Source organism: Rattus norvegicus, chromosome 2, assembly GCF_036323735.1.
Source record: "Rattus norvegicus strain BN/NHsdMcwi chromosome 2, GRCr8, whole genome shotgun sequence".
NCBI lineage: Eukaryota > Metazoa > Chordata > Mammalia > Rodentia > Muridae > Rattus > Rattus norvegicus.
The window spans coordinates 89,621,399-89,639,808 of record NC_086020.1 but is presented as its reverse complement, the minus strand read 5'-3'; the positions used below and the strand labels follow the sequence as shown (position 1 = coordinate 89,639,808).

General features: G+C 35.2%; 1 protein-coding gene across 11 annotated transcripts in view; it reads left to right on the top strand.

The window, feature by feature from the left end:
• Positions 1–18,410, top strand: part of Ralyl (RALY RNA binding protein-like) — a 791,470-nt gene that overhangs the window by 541,873 nt on the left and 231,187 nt on the right. The gene's annotated exons all lie outside the window — the stretch shown is intronic.

Sequence of the window (18,410 nt, the reverse complement as noted above, 5' to 3'; positions counted from 1 at the left end):
ATGGAATACTAGTATGTTTACCATTTTTGTTAGGGGAAAATCCTCAAGGTTCTTGATCTACTTGTCAATTTCTTGCACACTTAAATTTTCATCTTTGATGTTTGATCAGAACTCATCTCTTTTTTCCTTCTGCCTCAGAGCCATGGACCAGACCTTGATTGAGGGATTCAAAAGGACTGATTCAGATCTGTTCTATTATTTGCCAAACCATTAAAACTGTGTTAATGAATAGGTAGTATGACTTGAAGTCATAGATCTGAGAATGAAGCCTAAGGTCAGACATTTTGAAACCACTATATTTTTGTAACTTCACTCTAAGTGCTTATAACTTATCCTTGTTCTGTTCCTCCAGATAAATCAAAGTGGGTACCCATAAAGTGGTTACACTGAGTTATTTATGCAATATAATGAGGCAGTGAAAGAAAGTCACAGCCCTAATTGGTAACATTTGAAATATAACTCTCATACCTAAAGCACAGGTAGCATAAGGAAAGAGGGGGTAGAATGATTATAAGAGCCAGAGGACAAAGATATGTGAGGCAACATTGTGACTTTCATCTATAATCAGGGAAGCTATAGCCATCATACCTTAAAAAATATGCTATTTAAACAAGATAAGTTTTATAATAGATGTGCTAACATGGATGGGAAATCTCGAATCTCAGCCTAGACAATGAACCATGAGCAACTAAGGTATGCTGAGTATGAGAGAAATGGCTTTTTTGGGAGGATGCCTCTCACTTTTTATCCAATACTAAGTGTTTAGTCTTAGAAAAATACATGCAGGCACCTTGAACAAATTCAGGAAATTGTATTTATATATTTATTCATGCATGTGTTAGGAGTGGTTTCTATTGGTGCAACAAAACACTGTAATGAAGAACAAGTTGGGAAAGAAAGAGTTTACATTTCCACATCATAGTCTATCATTGGAGGAAGTCAGGACTAGAACTCAAGCAAGGCAGACACGTGGATGGAGGAGCTGATGCAGAGGCCAGAAAAGGGTGCTGTTTACTGGTTTGCTTCTCATAGCATGCAAGTAGAACCCAAGTCCTTCAGCCCAGGGTCAGCATCATCTACAATGACCTGCCCCCAAGACTTGTCAATCACTAATTAAGAAAAGCCCTGACAACTGGATCTTATGGTGGCATTTTCAAAATTGAAGTTTCAGATGTGTCTCTAGAATGAGTCAAGTTTCCATAAAACTAGCCAGGACAATTAACCTTTTGTCAATTAGACATAAAACTATACCATTATTAAGCCACAAATTCCCCTTTCTTGTTCATTCCTAAGATCACATTAAAAATATAAACTTTAGAAATCTCAGTTTCTATAATTCAAACACATTAAAAGTTCAGTTTCTTTAAAATAGTCTCTTTAAATTTTGCTCTTCTAAAATTTAAATACATGGGCTCCTATAAAATCAAAATAAATTAAATACTTAATTCAAGAGGGAAAAACTAGATCATAGTCACAATCAAATCAAATCTACTCAAATCATATCAAATCAAATCAAAGCCAAGCTTTAAAAGTGCAAAAACTCAATGTTCAATGTCTGGGATTAATTTGTAATCTTCTGGGCTCCTCAAAGGGTCTTGGCTCTGGTTTCTGTAGCATGCGCAGCTTATCTTCTAAGCTCTAATATGTTCCACTTCACTGTTGCTGCTGTTCTTGGTGGTCATCCAGTGGGACTGGCACTCCAAAATGCTGGAATCTTCTGCTGCAATTGTCCTACAATGTCCCAAATAGACTCTCCTAGGCTCTCTTCTTGGTGCTAAGGTTCAATCTGTTTGTATGACCCTTTAAATATTGAGCCTTCAAGAACCACTGAGGCTGCACATACAACCAATGGACTCTCCTAGTCTCTCACAGTCCCAAGTCTCAGCTTCTCTCCATGACCCACCCCTTCCTTCATGCCTTCAAAATGAGTACCACTTGGGTTATTCTTATGCTGCCAAGTATGGCTGCCAGCATGAGGTACAATTTTAGCTACCTGTAGAGCACAGTTTCTATGTGAGGCCTCCCAGGAAACACATCCCAGAAGATTTCACCTCAACAATGCTGGACTCTTATTAATCATGGCAATCATGAGTAATTTCTCTGCTTAAGATGACCAGAATCTATTACCCTAGCAAAGGAAGTTTTTCTTTAGTAGTTCTGCTGTCTTGTTTATCACAGCTGATTCTTCAGCCCCAGCTAAGGAGAACCACAGAATCATAATTCAAAATAACAAATGTCCCCAATAGAGTCTTTAAACTTCCCTTTGAAGCCTTATAAGACAGACCTCTATCTTCTGGATCTCCCTTAACATTCCCATTTTCCAAGCACCTAAAGAATAGTTCATCAAGCATTTGAACACTCAATGAAAACTCAATGAAAATGAACACTCATTGACAATCTCTTCCACAACATTCTAAAGTCCTTCCACAGTCCTCCCCAAAACAAAATACTCAGATATGTCATAGCAATACCCCCACAATCCTATTGTCAAGTAGTTTTCGTTAAGAATTTCTATTGTTGGGCTGGAGAGATGGCTCAGCGGTTAAGTGCACCCGACTGCTCTTCCAGAGGTCATGAGTTCAATTCCCAGCAACCACATGGTGGCTCACAACCATCTGTAAAGAGATCTGATGCCCTCTTCTGGGGTATCTGAAGACAGCTACAGTGTACTTATATATAATAAATGAATAAATCTTTAAAAAAAAGATTTAAAAAAAAAGAATTTCTATTGTTGCAGTGAAACACCATGACAAAAAAGCAAGTTGGGGAGTAATGTGATTATTTGGCTTACCCTCCTTCCACATAGCCTAAGTGTATTCCATTACTGATGGAAGCCAGAACAGGATTTCAATCAGGCAAGGTACTTGTGGGCAAAAGGTCATAATGCAGAGCCCATGGAAGGGTAATGCTTACTCTTTGGCTCTTCATAGCTTGCTCAGCCTGCACTTTTATAGAAGCCAGGATCATATAGCTGGATATGATGAAGGTATTTTTCTCAATTGAGATCCCCTCCTTTCTGATGATTGTAGCTGTGTCAAGTTGACATAAAACTGTCCAGGACAAAAGGCAGTAAGAAGGAAACAAAAGAAAATTGTGTATTTATATCTTAATTGAACACAAAAAACATAGCCAAAGAAATATGTTTTTATTAGTAAAATAATGAAATTCTGTTCACTCAATAGTTAATCATTTTCAACATAGTTCGTATATCAAGTTGTTGAATATCTTATTTTTCTGCAAGCTGTACTTGGTATTTCTAAGAATCTTCAAATCAGTAATCCTTATTTAAAGTTTAAGAACAGGTACTCTCGACAATGCATAATTAGGTTTCCAGTAGAATCTTTTGTGCTTTGTGCATTATGGTAATAGTATTGTGAGCATTATAAATTTTTATATCACAATCATTCATTAATTATGAACTATTCATTTTTTGATGTGCAATCATCTTTCTCTTTAAGTTGGTATGAATTTTATGGCAGGTAAGAAGGTTATACATGCTATAATTATATGTATTGCATGAATATTTTACAAATCACCTATGGTTTAAGATCTACTTTTAATTATTTCAGTTCAAATTTTATGGTAGTTTTTTTTCACTTTTCATAAAATGGCTGAAAGAGGTTTTTTTTTTAAATATATAAATATAACATAATTGCTAAGGTCATTAAATTGTAGGTGAGGTTTTGTTGTCATGACAAAGGACCTAACTAGATTTGACACAGGTCACATTTTATTCTTTGCCCATTACTAAAGAAGTTGATTTGTGATAAAGGAAGATAATTACTTTGAACAATGAGCACCATTAATCTAGTCAGCTGATCAAGCAACAAGCATAATAAACAGGTTCTCAGATAAGATTGGGATCATTACAAAAATAGATTACTTGGTCAGGTCCATGTTTTAATCAAAGTACCATGTCCTTGATTTGATAACACGTGGAAAAATTAATTTTAGTAACTTCATCTTTTACAACAATCATTTTACCTTTGTCATGTTCTGGTAGAGTGTGAAAATTTGTAATACATTGTGATGAATCACTCAGTAAAAATATGAGTTACTGAGAAATTATTCAATAACTAGAAACTAAATAGATAATACTCAAAATGAATGTTATAGATACCCACATACTCTTCTCATAAACAAAAGGTAATAAAAAGTATTTTAGCTGATAAATGACCTACACACATATCTTTTTCTGTATGCATATATAGGAAGAACAAACATAGTTAACAACATTTATCACTCTTGCTTAAAACTATCCATTCCTCCTATATGTAAAACAATGTACAAAGATACATTTTCCAAGGATCCAAATTTACCTTGCTCAACATAAAGCAATAAAATATTTCTAGTTCCTTAAAACTTAAAACAACTAAATTATTTCATTTTACACAAGTAAACTCAGGTGTGCAAAGTAGCTGAGTGGGTAAATTATTTGTCACAAAGACTGATGAGCTCAGCTCAATTCAATGGATCAACCTGGTGGAAAGACATAACTGATTTCCAGAAGGTGTTTTCTAACTTTCGCTTTTGTTCTGTTGCATACACACACACACACACACACACACACACACACACACACTCACACACACACACACACACTAAGGAGGAAGGGGTATAAATGCATTTTTAAAAAGTAAACTCAGATGCATGAAATGGTCTTAAATCAACTTAAATGTTGTTGACATTCTATATCTGTTTAAAGAATTTTCTGATTATTTGCTATTTAGTTAAAACTACATTGATAACCTGGATGTGCATATGCTACTTTGCTGTTATCCCTAAAATGTTCAAATAATATAAAGCTACTTATGACTTTTATTGTATTGGTTTTTATATTGGTGATGTCAGATTATGAACACTGTGAAAATACTGCACCATTTTATATAAAAGCATGTGAATTTCTGTCAAGGTCATCCATATGGAGGGACAATTATATGTAAAATCAAGAATCCTCAATAATTCTCTTTTAATTATGAATATCCAAGCAACAGTGTTGAATGTTAGTAAAACTAATCTAGATTACTGTCACATAATTTTTTGGTAGATAAAACTATAAAATGTCTTCTTTGCAAATAAGTATTGAAAACACAGAGAGAAAACACAAAATATGTGCATGTTGGGTACCACTGTAGGTATATTTACTGTTGGAAGGATCTAAAATACAAGCTATATCTTTTTTTTTTTTTCCGGAGCTGGGGACCGAACCCAGGGCCTTGCGCTTCCTAGGTAAGCGCTCTACCACTGAGCTAAATCCCCAGCCCCGCTATATCTTAATGTAACAAATTTTATTTGTGTTTGTGAAGGATGGAAAAATATCAACATACTATTTTAGTAACTACCTGTAAAACCAAACTAGCATCGATTCATATTTGAAAACACAAATAACAGTACCTATATATAAGGTATAAAAATTATGTTTGTATATGCACATGCATTTGTACAAACCTAAACTTGTACACAAACACACACACATAGAATGTATGATTTTATATTACTATTTCTAGTAAGAGAGCCAGTGTCTATGATTTTAATGTATACTGATTGCTCCTATTAGATTTACTAAATGTCTCTCATGGACCTAGTCCAGATAGTTTTTTAATTTTAAATAACAAGAGCTTTAAATTCACCAGTACCTTTAGCATACATTTATTGAATGGAGATTCTTCTATGCTACACTATTTAATAATGGCAAAAGTAAATAAAAATAATTTGTGACCTCACAACGTTTACAGAAATACACTACAGCATAGTTAATAAAAATCTCCTTGTAGGTCTCAGTAGCACCAGTATGTTTCTGACATATTTTTAAAATTTGACAGACTATTAAACTATCACTAAATATAGTGGGGAAAATTATATAGAAAAATAGTCTCAAGGACGGAAAGATTCTCTGTGTGTTCAGATAATATAAAAGGGAATTAGAATTCATCTCAACTTAACATTCCCCTTGAATGTGTGTGCTGGAAATAAAGTTATGAGATTTAATTCAACGTGATATCAGATTTAGAAGATCTTTAATGGTTTATCTAACATGGACATTCAGTTGATAATGATATCAATTTTAGACATGTCCAATAAAACATGAGCTATCCTTCTGAGGGCCTGAATAAATTTCCAAAATGTCTTAATAATCAAGGTGTAGGAAACTTTTGTCTCATTTTATAGAAATAAACAGATATATAATCAGATCCATAAAGTTGATGACAATTTGTGATGGTTAACTTGACAATCATCTTGATTGAAATAAAAGACACTGCAATGTAAATAAAGCACACCTGCATCTACCACGCATTCCCAGAGACAACTAGCCCATGGTGGATCTGACCTAACCAATCAATTTAAGAGTGTGAGGTAGACTAAGAGATGTGGGAACTGGAGGAGGCAAGGCCTAATTGAATGAAGTGGATTATTGGTATGTCTTGGGGCTGACCCCTTCCTACTTTGTTCTCTGCATTCAGGCTGTCATAAAGTGAGCAACTTGACTCCACCATTCTCTTCTGTCATGATGTTCTTCTTAGCTCACAAAATATAATAACCACCTGCTTAACTGTTGAAACTCCTTAAGCAATTAATCCAAGAAATTTGTCTCTAACTTGTTTTCTCAAGTATTTGAAATACTGACAGATAGTCAGACTGATGGTGCCTAATTGTAAAACAAAAACAAAAATACAAAACAGGAACAAACAAATGTTTTTAATGCCAGGTGTTTGGTTTGCCTGTACTTTACTGTCAGTGGTCTTATACTAGATTCTGGAACATGAGGACTGGTGGTTTAGGTATATTAATATGCCAGTGATATTTCTATTCATCGGAAAGTCATGAGACAAAAGGGAATGACACAGTTTATCTCAGTAGAGATCTAAAACAATAAAGGCCAATAGTTCCTAGCAGACTAAAATGGAAAGGGGTTAATATAAAAGAAGAAATAAAAGAAATCAGGTTGAACCTGTTAGTAATAAGAAACAATTAGGAATTCATACCAAGGATGAGGAGGATAATTGGGAGAAGGTTGTTAGCAAAATGAGACAATAGAGGAGACAATTCAGACTACACAAGAGAAGTAAATACGGAAGAGGAAAGACACAGACAAGAATGTGAATAAGTGGAGTAGGTTTGCTGTTGTTGAAAATTCCATTTTATAAAAAAGAAACTAAATGCTAACTAGGCCACAAAGACTATTTTTAAGACAGCTCTAGGTGTTAGATGTTGTAATTAATTTATTCAAGGGTAGATGAGAGCTTATGAAGTCTAGTTGTCTGTGGCCTGGAACCAGCAGTACAGGAAGCTGAAATCAGGACTGCACCAGACTTCATTTTCATTTGCCATTCCCAGCAACTGTGTAGCAGGAGTAGAGACTGCTATGCTTATATGAAGATAAGAGTCAGGAAATTCTTTCACCTGTTTTATGTATCTCCATTTGAAATACCCAGAAACAGTGTATATAGTAATTATGCGAGAGATACATTTAGTAATCCTCTCTGAAGTCTTCTCTTTATCCTTCATCTTCAATTGATCACCAGACATTATTGATTTTATCTCTTAGGCTATATTGTAGTTCACCTACTTCTCTGCAGCTTCCTTATGGGGGATGTAGCTCTCACTGTTTTGTACCTGGCTGTTCTGGTGCCCTCCTGAGTGTCGTCCCACAGCAGAGACTTTTCTCGTCTTACTTGTTTCTCAATGGTTTCTTCATGACTCATCAGAAGAAAACATGGAGTTGAATCTAACATACTTAACCATTCTACGTACCTTGATCAAAACACCACCTTTTAGTTACCTAGAATTGCTGTTCCTGACGTGGCTCTGCCACTTCTCTGCTTCCAGCTTTTTCTCCTGCTATGTCTCATACTGACTTCCGTTCTAGCTCTGGGACATGATAGGACTTTTTCAGCCTATTATCTTCCTTAAACATCCTTGAGTCCTACCTAGAATACCACCCTTTTCTTGCTTAATATCCACTTTGTGTCCATGAGACCCCAGATTACCTGTGATTATCTCTGAATTCCTCCTTCATCTTTAGAACTAAAGTTCCATTTTCAAAGACTATTATCATCTTTTCTGTTATTTCTGCAGTAACTGTTTAGCATCTGGCTCACCTGCTCTGTTAAAGGTAGCATGAGAATAAATCACGTGTTTTCACTGTTTGTACCGCGAACCTGTATCTACCAGCACGCTCAGTGACTCCTTGTTTAATGAGCCGCACATGATTAGAAATTCTGGGTGCATTTTGCATCTAATGACTCATTCACTTGTACCCCCAAATCTGCTCTGACAAGGTTATGTAATATATAAGCTAATTGACAAGATCCAATTTATAAATATGATCATTATTAAATAGGTACTTTTAAATCAATCTACATTCTTCAAAGTTAGATTCTAGTTTGGAAGAGGCTTAGAATGATCAGTCAATATGGAATTGTGGAGCACTGTAATATTAAATGATCATTTTAGTGTGCTAAAGCTTATTGCTGTCAGTAACATGACAAGTATGACAATTGCTGAAATGGACCATGCTTGAAGAGGCTATACCCAGAAATACAATCTGCTAACACACCACACATTGTTCCTGTCATTCTTCTTTCTTTGGCATATATGTTCTTGCAAACAATGCCATACTGTATTCACTTCTAGTGTTAAAAAGCTAACACTATCTGTACGCAGGGTCTCTTCCCAGTCTTACAATCTGTGATCTTATTCCAGATCTAAGCAGAATTTTCTACAAAATTCTTCATTAAAGATATATAATGGGAGAACTGATATAGCACAATATATTATAAGGAGAGAAGGCTAAACTCAGTCATATATATTGAGGACATGAGAAACTTATAACAGGGTATTAGTAAGAAAAAATAAGTTGGAAATGTTAGAAGTTAGTTTCAGTATCAAATGAGCTAAAAATTGAATCAGTGACAGCGTATTTTCTAATTGATATAGTAGAGGTAGTAATGGTGTTTTAAATAGGAGGAAATATGTTCTCAGTGCTGTGCATGGAGCACTGGATGGACGACAGCCATTAGTATCATTAGCCAGGAAGCACCTGGCCTACCACCATTGACCAATTTGAGGAATGCTTTTCTGCAACATAAGATATCAACAGCAGATGTACTATGTCTCCACAGGAGATTAACAAAAACGTTGAAGAGTTGAAAAAAAAAAGACTGAGTTCATTCCATGTGCTACATGCAATATTTTTGAGAACACTTGTTAATGAGTCTTTTGATATTTACATAAACAGTGTACATGATTTATTTACAGGATCTGTAGGATAAAACTTTTGCCATCTCTTTAGTTCAGTACATGAGCAGGCAGATTTATCTCTGCTTGCACTGGAATATCATCCATTGTTAATTCTACTCGCTATCCCTACTGTGCATATCACCCCTTAATTTAAAATTTTTGACAAACTAATTTACTAAATGGAATAGTTTTTCATGATGAGAAAAATATCATTATTCATTTAAACAATATAGTATAGGCTAAGACCAAGACTTCATTTATCATTTCTTTATTATCTTTCTCTTAAGATAATTTTATTCATTTGATGAATTTTTACTAGATTGTTATATGTTTATATAATCTTTACGTTACTATTTCTTCTTGTTCTTTTTTTATTACTTTAGAGACCTAAAAGTATCCTGTTTCATGTAGCAGAGCCATTACGATCCTGAAAATGAAACAGTTTCTACAGCTTGCCTTTTTCTGAGGAGGCAGAACAATATGACCTCCAGAAAAGGTGTCAGCCCAATAAGACATATGACGATCAAAAGTCCTGATTGCATAGATGTATGAAACTTTCAAATAAAAATAACAAATATCGTTTTAAAAGTTCTGTTTAAATATATGGTCATTTAAAAAGAAGTGTTTATCAACAACAAAACGGCAATATTTGAAGACGCTTGTTTATATACAATGAGTTGGCTGTCAAGATTTTTAATTTTCTTTTGTCTCCGAGGTGTTGTCAAATTGTAGGCATTTGTTTTTTTCGACAGAAAGTTATGGTCAGAGAAGTTATCAAGCTGAGAATTTTCATTTTGTTTATTTTTTCCAAAAACATTAGAATAAAATTTATGATGCGTTTTTCAAACATATATTACTTTATAGTGGTTATAACTCACAGTTGTTTACACTATCATATACCAGAAATTGTTCTTAACAATTACATATAAATATCATACCACAATCCCCATATTATAAATAATCACACTCCATGTAAGATGAGGAAGCCGTAGCCTTAAATCACTCATGAAATATGGCCATGTTTATAATAATTCTGGATGCAGCCTCATCCCTCAGGATATCCATCTTCCCACTATGCAAGCTCTTCAGCACTTGAACACCAAAGTGCCTGAACTGAAAACAGTTACAAAAAATGGCATTCTGTACTCTTACACATTGTTATTTCTTGATGGCCTTTTCCAACAAAATAAAAAATAAGTTTGTAAGAAGCAGAGAGTGAGAGAGAAGTATAATGGAGATGATAATATACGAAAACAATGGAAAACTCATAAGAGACCTACAGTGTGAAAAACCTATGGATTTCTGAAAGATAAAGAAAATTGAATTTACCTAGGACATGGATAAAAGGATGTGTTTCCAAGGTAGTTAGGAAGTTCTGAAATTATATGCTGCGTATTCCAGTGTCTGAAGAATCTTTGAGTGTCGTAAAGATTCAATGCCTTTCAGCTGAAAGTGGAAATTATAAGTTCACTTTCAGATCAGTTTGAGCAATGCTGTAGAAGCTACTTATGCAAAAGTGGCTATGGAGAGTTGATTGCTGTTTAACTTGGTTTTTGAGGAATTTTCCCAAGTAATAATAACAAGATTAGAAAAATAATGTCTAGTCTCTGGAATAGATCCATGGTAGGTGGAAGGGAAAGATCACCCTGCTCTGACAAGAAGACGGAGCTCACCTTTATAGAACTGAAAATTCCTTCTTCATTTTTTATTATACATAATGTTCTTTACAAAATTAAAATTATACTACAAGGACTGAAAGACAGTTCCCTGGTAAAATGCTTGCTTTGTTGCCATGAGAATCTGAGTTTAATACCTAGAACCCACATAAATAGAACTGTGGTTTGTGGAGTACATCTAAAATTATAGAAGTAGAGGAGAGAAAAGAGGTCATTGGGTCTATAGGCCAGGGAGTCTAAGCTACTTAGCAAGATCCAGACCATGAAAAGTTTAGTTTGTGTCTCATAAACAAGACATATATGATGCTGGAAGACCACTCTCCAAGTTGATTGCTTGCCCTCACATCAAAACATACATACATATACACATACATAACCATGCACACACACACACACACACACACACACACACACACACACACACACACACACCCCACATGCACTTTGTAGTACTCTAGTATTACAGTTTTGGCTCTGCAAATAGAAATGTCAATCTATAAAAGCAGCTACGTTTATATCATTAATGCTGTAAAGGCAGAATTTTGTCCAAAAAAAAGTCTATGGTTGGTGATATCCAGCTATGAACATTAACTAAATCTGTGGTGGTTACACTTACAAGAAGGTAATGGTCATGTTCTATATCTTGGCTGTTTTAACTGAGCATAATATCATCTGTAAAATGGGAATAATAATGCATCCGATTTTTATTAAAAAGTGGTCACTCAATGGTGCATCAGAATTCTCAGTAATAATATGGAAAAGGTGAAGCATAAGCACTCTCTCAATATTTCCAAGTTTTATACTCTCCACTCTACCCACAATTAGACCACAAGTTCATTTCCTAATCTTTCTCTTTATAACCATCAAATTCACTTTGTGCTACTTATATATTCTGGATGCGTAGCCTTGCACCAGAACATGGTTAACTTTCCAAAGGGTCACACTATTAAAGAAAATTGACTTTCCCTCTCCCAACTGCTAATGACTTCCAAAAGCTCCCGAGCTAGGGGCAATAATTAATGCCTATTCCCCTTCTCCATGCTAAAGATTTGGTCTGGCTCTAGCTTGCAGAAATCTTGTGCATGCTGCTATAACAAGTGTGCCTCTTTTGCTGTGCCTACAAAGTAATCTTTGCTTGTAATCATCCACTACCATAAGCTCTTACAGACAGTCTAAAATAACAGCTATTCTATGTCCTTTTTTTAATGATCCTTGAAGTTTGTGAGGATGGGAATAGTATAGATGTTGCATTGAGGGTTGATAATTCCACAGTCCTTTATTCCCAGCACTTAAACTAGTGGATTTCTATTAACTATTTACTGGAAATAGAAATGTTTCTGATGAGGGTTGATAAATGTATTAATCTATGGAAGTAACAATAAATCATTAGGTGGTGGTTTCAATCTGTGTCCACTTATTAGAATAATAGTAGTAGTTTCTTCCCTAGGGCCAATAGCCTGTTAAGCCTCAGGTTTCTTTGGTTTTTTTAGCAATTCTAAATCTGGATTTTATCTTATGGATTGGGCTTTACAGTCAGGAAATGATTGTTTAGACTCATGATATCCATGTTACTATTAGACCAGTAGGCATGTCTTGCCAGGACAGATGTTCTTGCCACTCACAGGGTTCACAACCAGGTAAGAATGATGACTGGTTTTCTTCTCCAGCACTCACTGTGCATACTACAGCTTCTACCACAATGGACAAATGGTCTTAGGGATGAAGCTTCCAGATCAGCAGCAGTTCTATCTGTGTGTTCTATGACTTAAATGTGTGGTTATCTTTTGTAGCAGGAACTTACTTTCAAGTTCTGGAAAGTAGCTAATAGCAACTGAGAATGATTAGTGTCTATGGGATTTTGCTGTCAAACAACTCCAAACCAGACACCCCATGGCTGGTATTTGCTTTGTATTTGTTAGCTTGTCATGTCTGTTACAGCCATTGTCACTCCTGTATGGTAACTCAATTTAAAAGTTGTCTTTATCTTTCTGTCTCTGTCTCTTTCTTTCTCCATATGTGTGTGTGTTTGTGCCTATGTGTGCATGTGTTTAATCTTATTGAATTGAGTTCTTACAAATTCTTCTTTAATTAGCTGCTTATAACCATCATTGATATTTAGTTCATGACAGATATTTGATCCTCTCTCCAGCCTATAGATTATAAACAACTTTAATTGCATTTGGAATGTTTTTGTAAACAATAACCAACTCCTCTGTAAGATTTGAAAGACATCAAGATCATAATAGCATTACCAAAAAGGCAGTGCACTTATGTCCTGCACATGTGCCTGGCTCCGTACTGCAAGGTTCCTACTTTCAGGTAAGGACTTGTCCTTTCAGTTAAAGAAGATTTCAGAGCTATGAGAGTGCTAGATAAGGCTTGGACTGTGTGACTACTAATCCTGTCGCACTCAGTATCAAAATTTCAAAAGATGTAAGTTTTAAAATGTTGGGACATAAATAAAATCTCAGTTTTAATTTCAGTACTTATATTTAACCTGTCATTGCAGTAAAATTAAAATGTAAAAAGTGCTTAGTTTAAACTTGAAAAGTATGTTGACAAATATAGATATGTTACCTTTTTAAGTAACAGTCTTACTTTATATATTATCAGAAGTCAAAATGGAAAGAGATATTTTAGATTGCTTATTTTCTTATTTTTATCATGAGTATATTTAGTAAATTATTCTCAACAGTTCTGTATTCTGCATAGAGTGCCATTGGAAGGAATACTTAGCAAGTTAAATATATGCCATGCAAAGCAGTTGTCAGATTTAGCTTGATAAAACCAACTACATATCTTCATTTAGAACATTTTAATTATATGTTGTGTGTATACTGTATACTGACTCATTTTACCAGTCCATCAAAAACCCTAACCCCATTGTGGTGTAATGGAATTGGGCCTTAGGGGACTGATAAGCCTGGAGGGTGGAATGTGAGCTGAGGCCCTTAAAGAAGAGACTTCAGAGAGTCTTGACCCTAAACACTTTGAGAGAAAAAAAAGTTAGCCACCTATTAACCAACACCCAAACCTTTACCAGATCCTGAATATACTCTCTCATTGGCCTTGGACTTCCTAGCATTCAGGATAATGAGGAATAAATTTTCAATAATTACAAGGTCAAGACAACACCAAACACTGTACTGGGTACTGTCAGGTAGTCAAATAAAATAAAACCTTTTCTCTATCGTCAACTTGTACCTAATAAAAGATTTCGAAGAGTAAAACTTGTTTTAATCCTTTAGTAGGCTGTAGAAGACTGGAGTGTGCAACCCAAATTAGAAAGCATCATCAGGGAAGGTGGGGAATCTCTCAGTTAAAGTTTAAAGAGTAAGACTTAAGGGGAAATGGGGTTGGAAATAACTGCATGTACAGTCAAAGAATCTCCAGGAGGAAACACAGGAATCCTTTCAGAAACATGGCAATCAAAACTAGGTAGAGATAGGCTCTGATTCATCCGTGCGGTGAAGTGAGGGTTTCCAATGCAGACTGCTCCCCAAGTGTGGTCAGCGCAGGACTGTCGTCAGGGGTGGGGACAGTTCTTACATTCCTCAGATATAGACTTGTACCATCATCAGCGATGCTTTCACACAGGTTGCTATTGCATTTTTAATTGTTTTATTTTCTTGCTAGAGAGTAAAAGGAATTGGGAACATACATTACACTGTCTGCTAATTATCTCTTGCTGAATATCTTCATCTATTGTTACTATTGTGAGTTTCAAAGAGCCCAACAGTAGTAGCTCATCCTTTAGGGTACTGTAAGTGGTATCTCCAAGTATCCTGACATTTATGTGATTATATTACATAAATGTCCCACATACCACAAATCATATACTGGTGTTCTAATTTACTGCCCAAGCTTGTCAGTAATTTAGTTGACAATTGTTTACAATGTTTGTGGAGTTTTAAACTGAATATTTTAATCTATAAAATGCAATTCCAAAATTATATTTATTTTAAAATTAATTATTTCCTACATTGATAATTAAAAGATTAAGTGACCATGAAGAGGTATTTAAAATAAATATTTAAATTATAAAACTTAAGATAAAATAACGGAATTTTAAAGCTAATAAATTTTTGATAAGGCTATTCTTTTTTTTTTTATTAACTTGAGTATTTCTTATATACATTTCAAGTGTATTCCCTTTCCCGGTTTCCAGGCAAACATCCCCTTCCCCCCTCCCCTTCCTTATGGGTGTTCCCCTCCCAACCCTCCCCCCATTGCCGCCCTCCCCCCATAGTCTAGTTCACTGGGGGTTCAGTGATAAGGCTATTCTTTAAATTTAGATTTATATGTTTCTTGCTCCTTATTTTACACTGAAAATGAAGCTCATTTCAATGATTGTGCTTGGCAGAAAATCTTCAGGTTTAAGACTATTTTTTGTTAGCTAATAGAGAATTATCAAGTTTTTCTGTTTATCACTAATAAAGAACATAATGAATGGTGTATTATTCATACAAAGAAAAAATTTTGTCCATATTTTGGTGATAGTAAATTAAAAAGTTAAAGTTCAGTATAAAAAAAGGCAAGATGCAATAGAAATAAAAATTATATAATAGTAAAAATTAAAAATGCAAATGAAACACATTGTGCAAGAAAAGCTATGAAGTAGGGAGAATTTTTAAAAATGAGGTTTTGTACATATCTTGAAAAATGTGAAAATTATTGCATAGTGAATAGTGAAACTTGTATTTCATCTAGAAATGTGAATGAATAATTAAATATAGCTTCAACAAAAACAGGATGACAGTAGTTAGTTATGCAATTAGAACATCATTTTAGCTACTTTTCTTCAAAAGAAACAGCCCTAGTATTCAAATGAAATTCTCATAAAAGTACTAATATATTTTAGAAGGACCACCCGAATTATTTTTAGTGATAGCCAACTTGGGGTATGATTTACTAGAAATCTTTATAAATCAATTTTTAGGTAATTTAATAAACTAATATAATAATTAAATACTAATTGAAATATAGTCATTTAATTGAGTGGACAACCCCAGTAGCATACTGTATGAGTTTATTTGAAGGGGAAACTTGTAAAAATAGAAAATCTTGTCTGGAGCTTTAGTTCCAATCTGAAGAAGAGGTTGAATAGAAAAAAAAAAAGAATATTAAGAGCCAAACCTAGTTTTGTGCAGAGAAGGAAGATGCTGTCTGTAGACAGCACAACCATGGATGCTGATGCTGGATCATCTGGGCAAAGATGCCCAGGGAAAGGAGAATAGGCTGTGTTCTCTGTATTATACTCAGGTGCACATAATGTCCCCCTGCAAAGGAAATATATCAAAAACTGTAAAAGATGAGGAACAAATATTGAGAAAGTACTGAATGTTATTGTTGAAAATTAGGAGAGGCATGTAGGGGTCAGAATAAATGCAGACGCTGAAGAGATTACTAAAAGACCAAGCACAACCCATTCTATGGCCAAAGGCTGTCTAGAAAACTCTTTTCTTATTGTAATTGAGGTAAGAGTCTGAAGATGACAGCTACTCTCTGGCATTTTTCATGCACAGTAAAGTAGTTTAAACTGAGCATAAAGTTACAGAGTATTTTTGTACTCTGTAGAACTTAAGTTCTTTCCTTTCTGAAACTTTTCACCGTTGGTAGCAGCATCCACATTCTGGCAGTGCATTAGGATACTGCTGAACCTGCATAACATGCCTAGGGTTTTAAAATGAGCCAAAGTAAATAAACTGTGTGGTGCTTTAACTGTAGGTGGTCAAGCTGCAGGTGGCAGCCTTTTGTGTTGCACTGGCCAGAATTTTAGGAATGTAAAATTATGTCTTAGCTAGGTGGTTTAGTAGTGAATGGCATCTGAAAAAGCTCAGATGATGAAAGGGTTAATTTCCTAGTTAATTTCCTAGCTCAAGAAGGTGATTCACTTTTTTATTCTAATTATGCATTTTTGCTTTCATGTGTAATGCACAGTAACATCTGAGAAACTTGAGAGACAAAAGGCGAAGGAGGAAGAAACAGAATGTGGGAAGGAAGAAAAGTGGTTTTAATTAAGGAGCAACAGAGTCATTTCATCCTGCTCCAGTTACCAAAATGTACTTGTGACTACTAGATAGGATCAGGTGCCCCCACTGAAAATAGCTTTGGAATTGTTCTCTGCATGTGACTCAGAACAGGCACACAAAAGAAGAGATGCTGTGTCTCATCTAGGATGGGAAAAGGAAAGTCAGGAGCATGCCATTCACCTTCTGGGCACCCATCATTTATCATAGGGAAGGTAGTGAGCACATAGTCATAATAGACAAAAAGTCACAGAAACTCCCTCTTTGCCATAGAAAGAAATGCTTTGTTTAATGCGATGTGTTATGTACAGCATTTTGCGCTAAAGTAGTTCAGTAGCATCCAAGATTTGGAAATTAGACAAATCTATTATTGCAAGGTTCATATTTTAAGTTCTCATTTTGGTTTAATCCTCTCTTACAAACATCTTTGGACTGAGGTGAGGACAGGTAGAGTATGCGGATATAAGATAAGATAAGGATGAGGTAGAGTTCTACAGAAGATAGGTTTAGGGTCAAGTACGAATTAATTTCCTAAAGCACCGAAATGTCCTTGAAAAGCTTGCTTATTCTGTGTTTAAGTAGAACAGCCCCAGACACACTCTTAAGCTCCAGCTCCATCTCTTTCTCTGCATGACATCAAGTGCTCATGGCATTGGCTGAACATTTTATATAGTTGTTAAAACGTCTGACAACTGAAGTCCCTAATCACTAAAATTGGCAACTACATGCTCCCCTGTTCAATCAGACAGTGTCTTTAAAAACATTTGAGACTATTTAATTTCTTTCTGGAGAAATACCCATAGCAAAGAGTAAATAATTACAGGTGTTCAGTAATAAGTAAACACCAAATAAAATTATAGTAGGTGTTACTACAGTCAGAGAAGCCAATACTTATTAAAATATTTATCAATACTTATCAACAAGAACCATTTAAAAGTACTTTTACAAAGAAGTCAACAATACGTAGTGAAAAAAAGAGTAATTCATCCACATAATGGATTCCTCATCTATCTTCTTTCTGCTCTCTGCTTTACTCACATGTGACCTAACTTTCTCTGTCTATCCCTAAGGAGTTGAGAAGAGCTAGGGAATACTGACAGTGGAGACCACTACTACAGGCCAATGATCTCAATGTGTCCCAAGAACTAAAAGTATAAAAGCTGGAGTACAGCAGACTGCCTCCTGAGGGAAATGAGATATTTCTGGGATCATGAATCACATGCTGGTTTCAGTACAAGGATACAGAAAGGCAGGCTGCCTTTCAGACCCTGTAAGTCTTTTGTTATCTGCCTTTTGCATAGGCAGACAGAGTTCAAATTAAGAATATGGAAGTGGCTAGGATGCTGTGGAGCCCTGAAATGGACAGTCACAGGAGTCAGCCATTACTACTCTTCACCGTGCATGTGACATCTATAACATTAAGCTTCGCATTAGTCAATCTCTTCATTCCTTCCCTGCTGCCTGA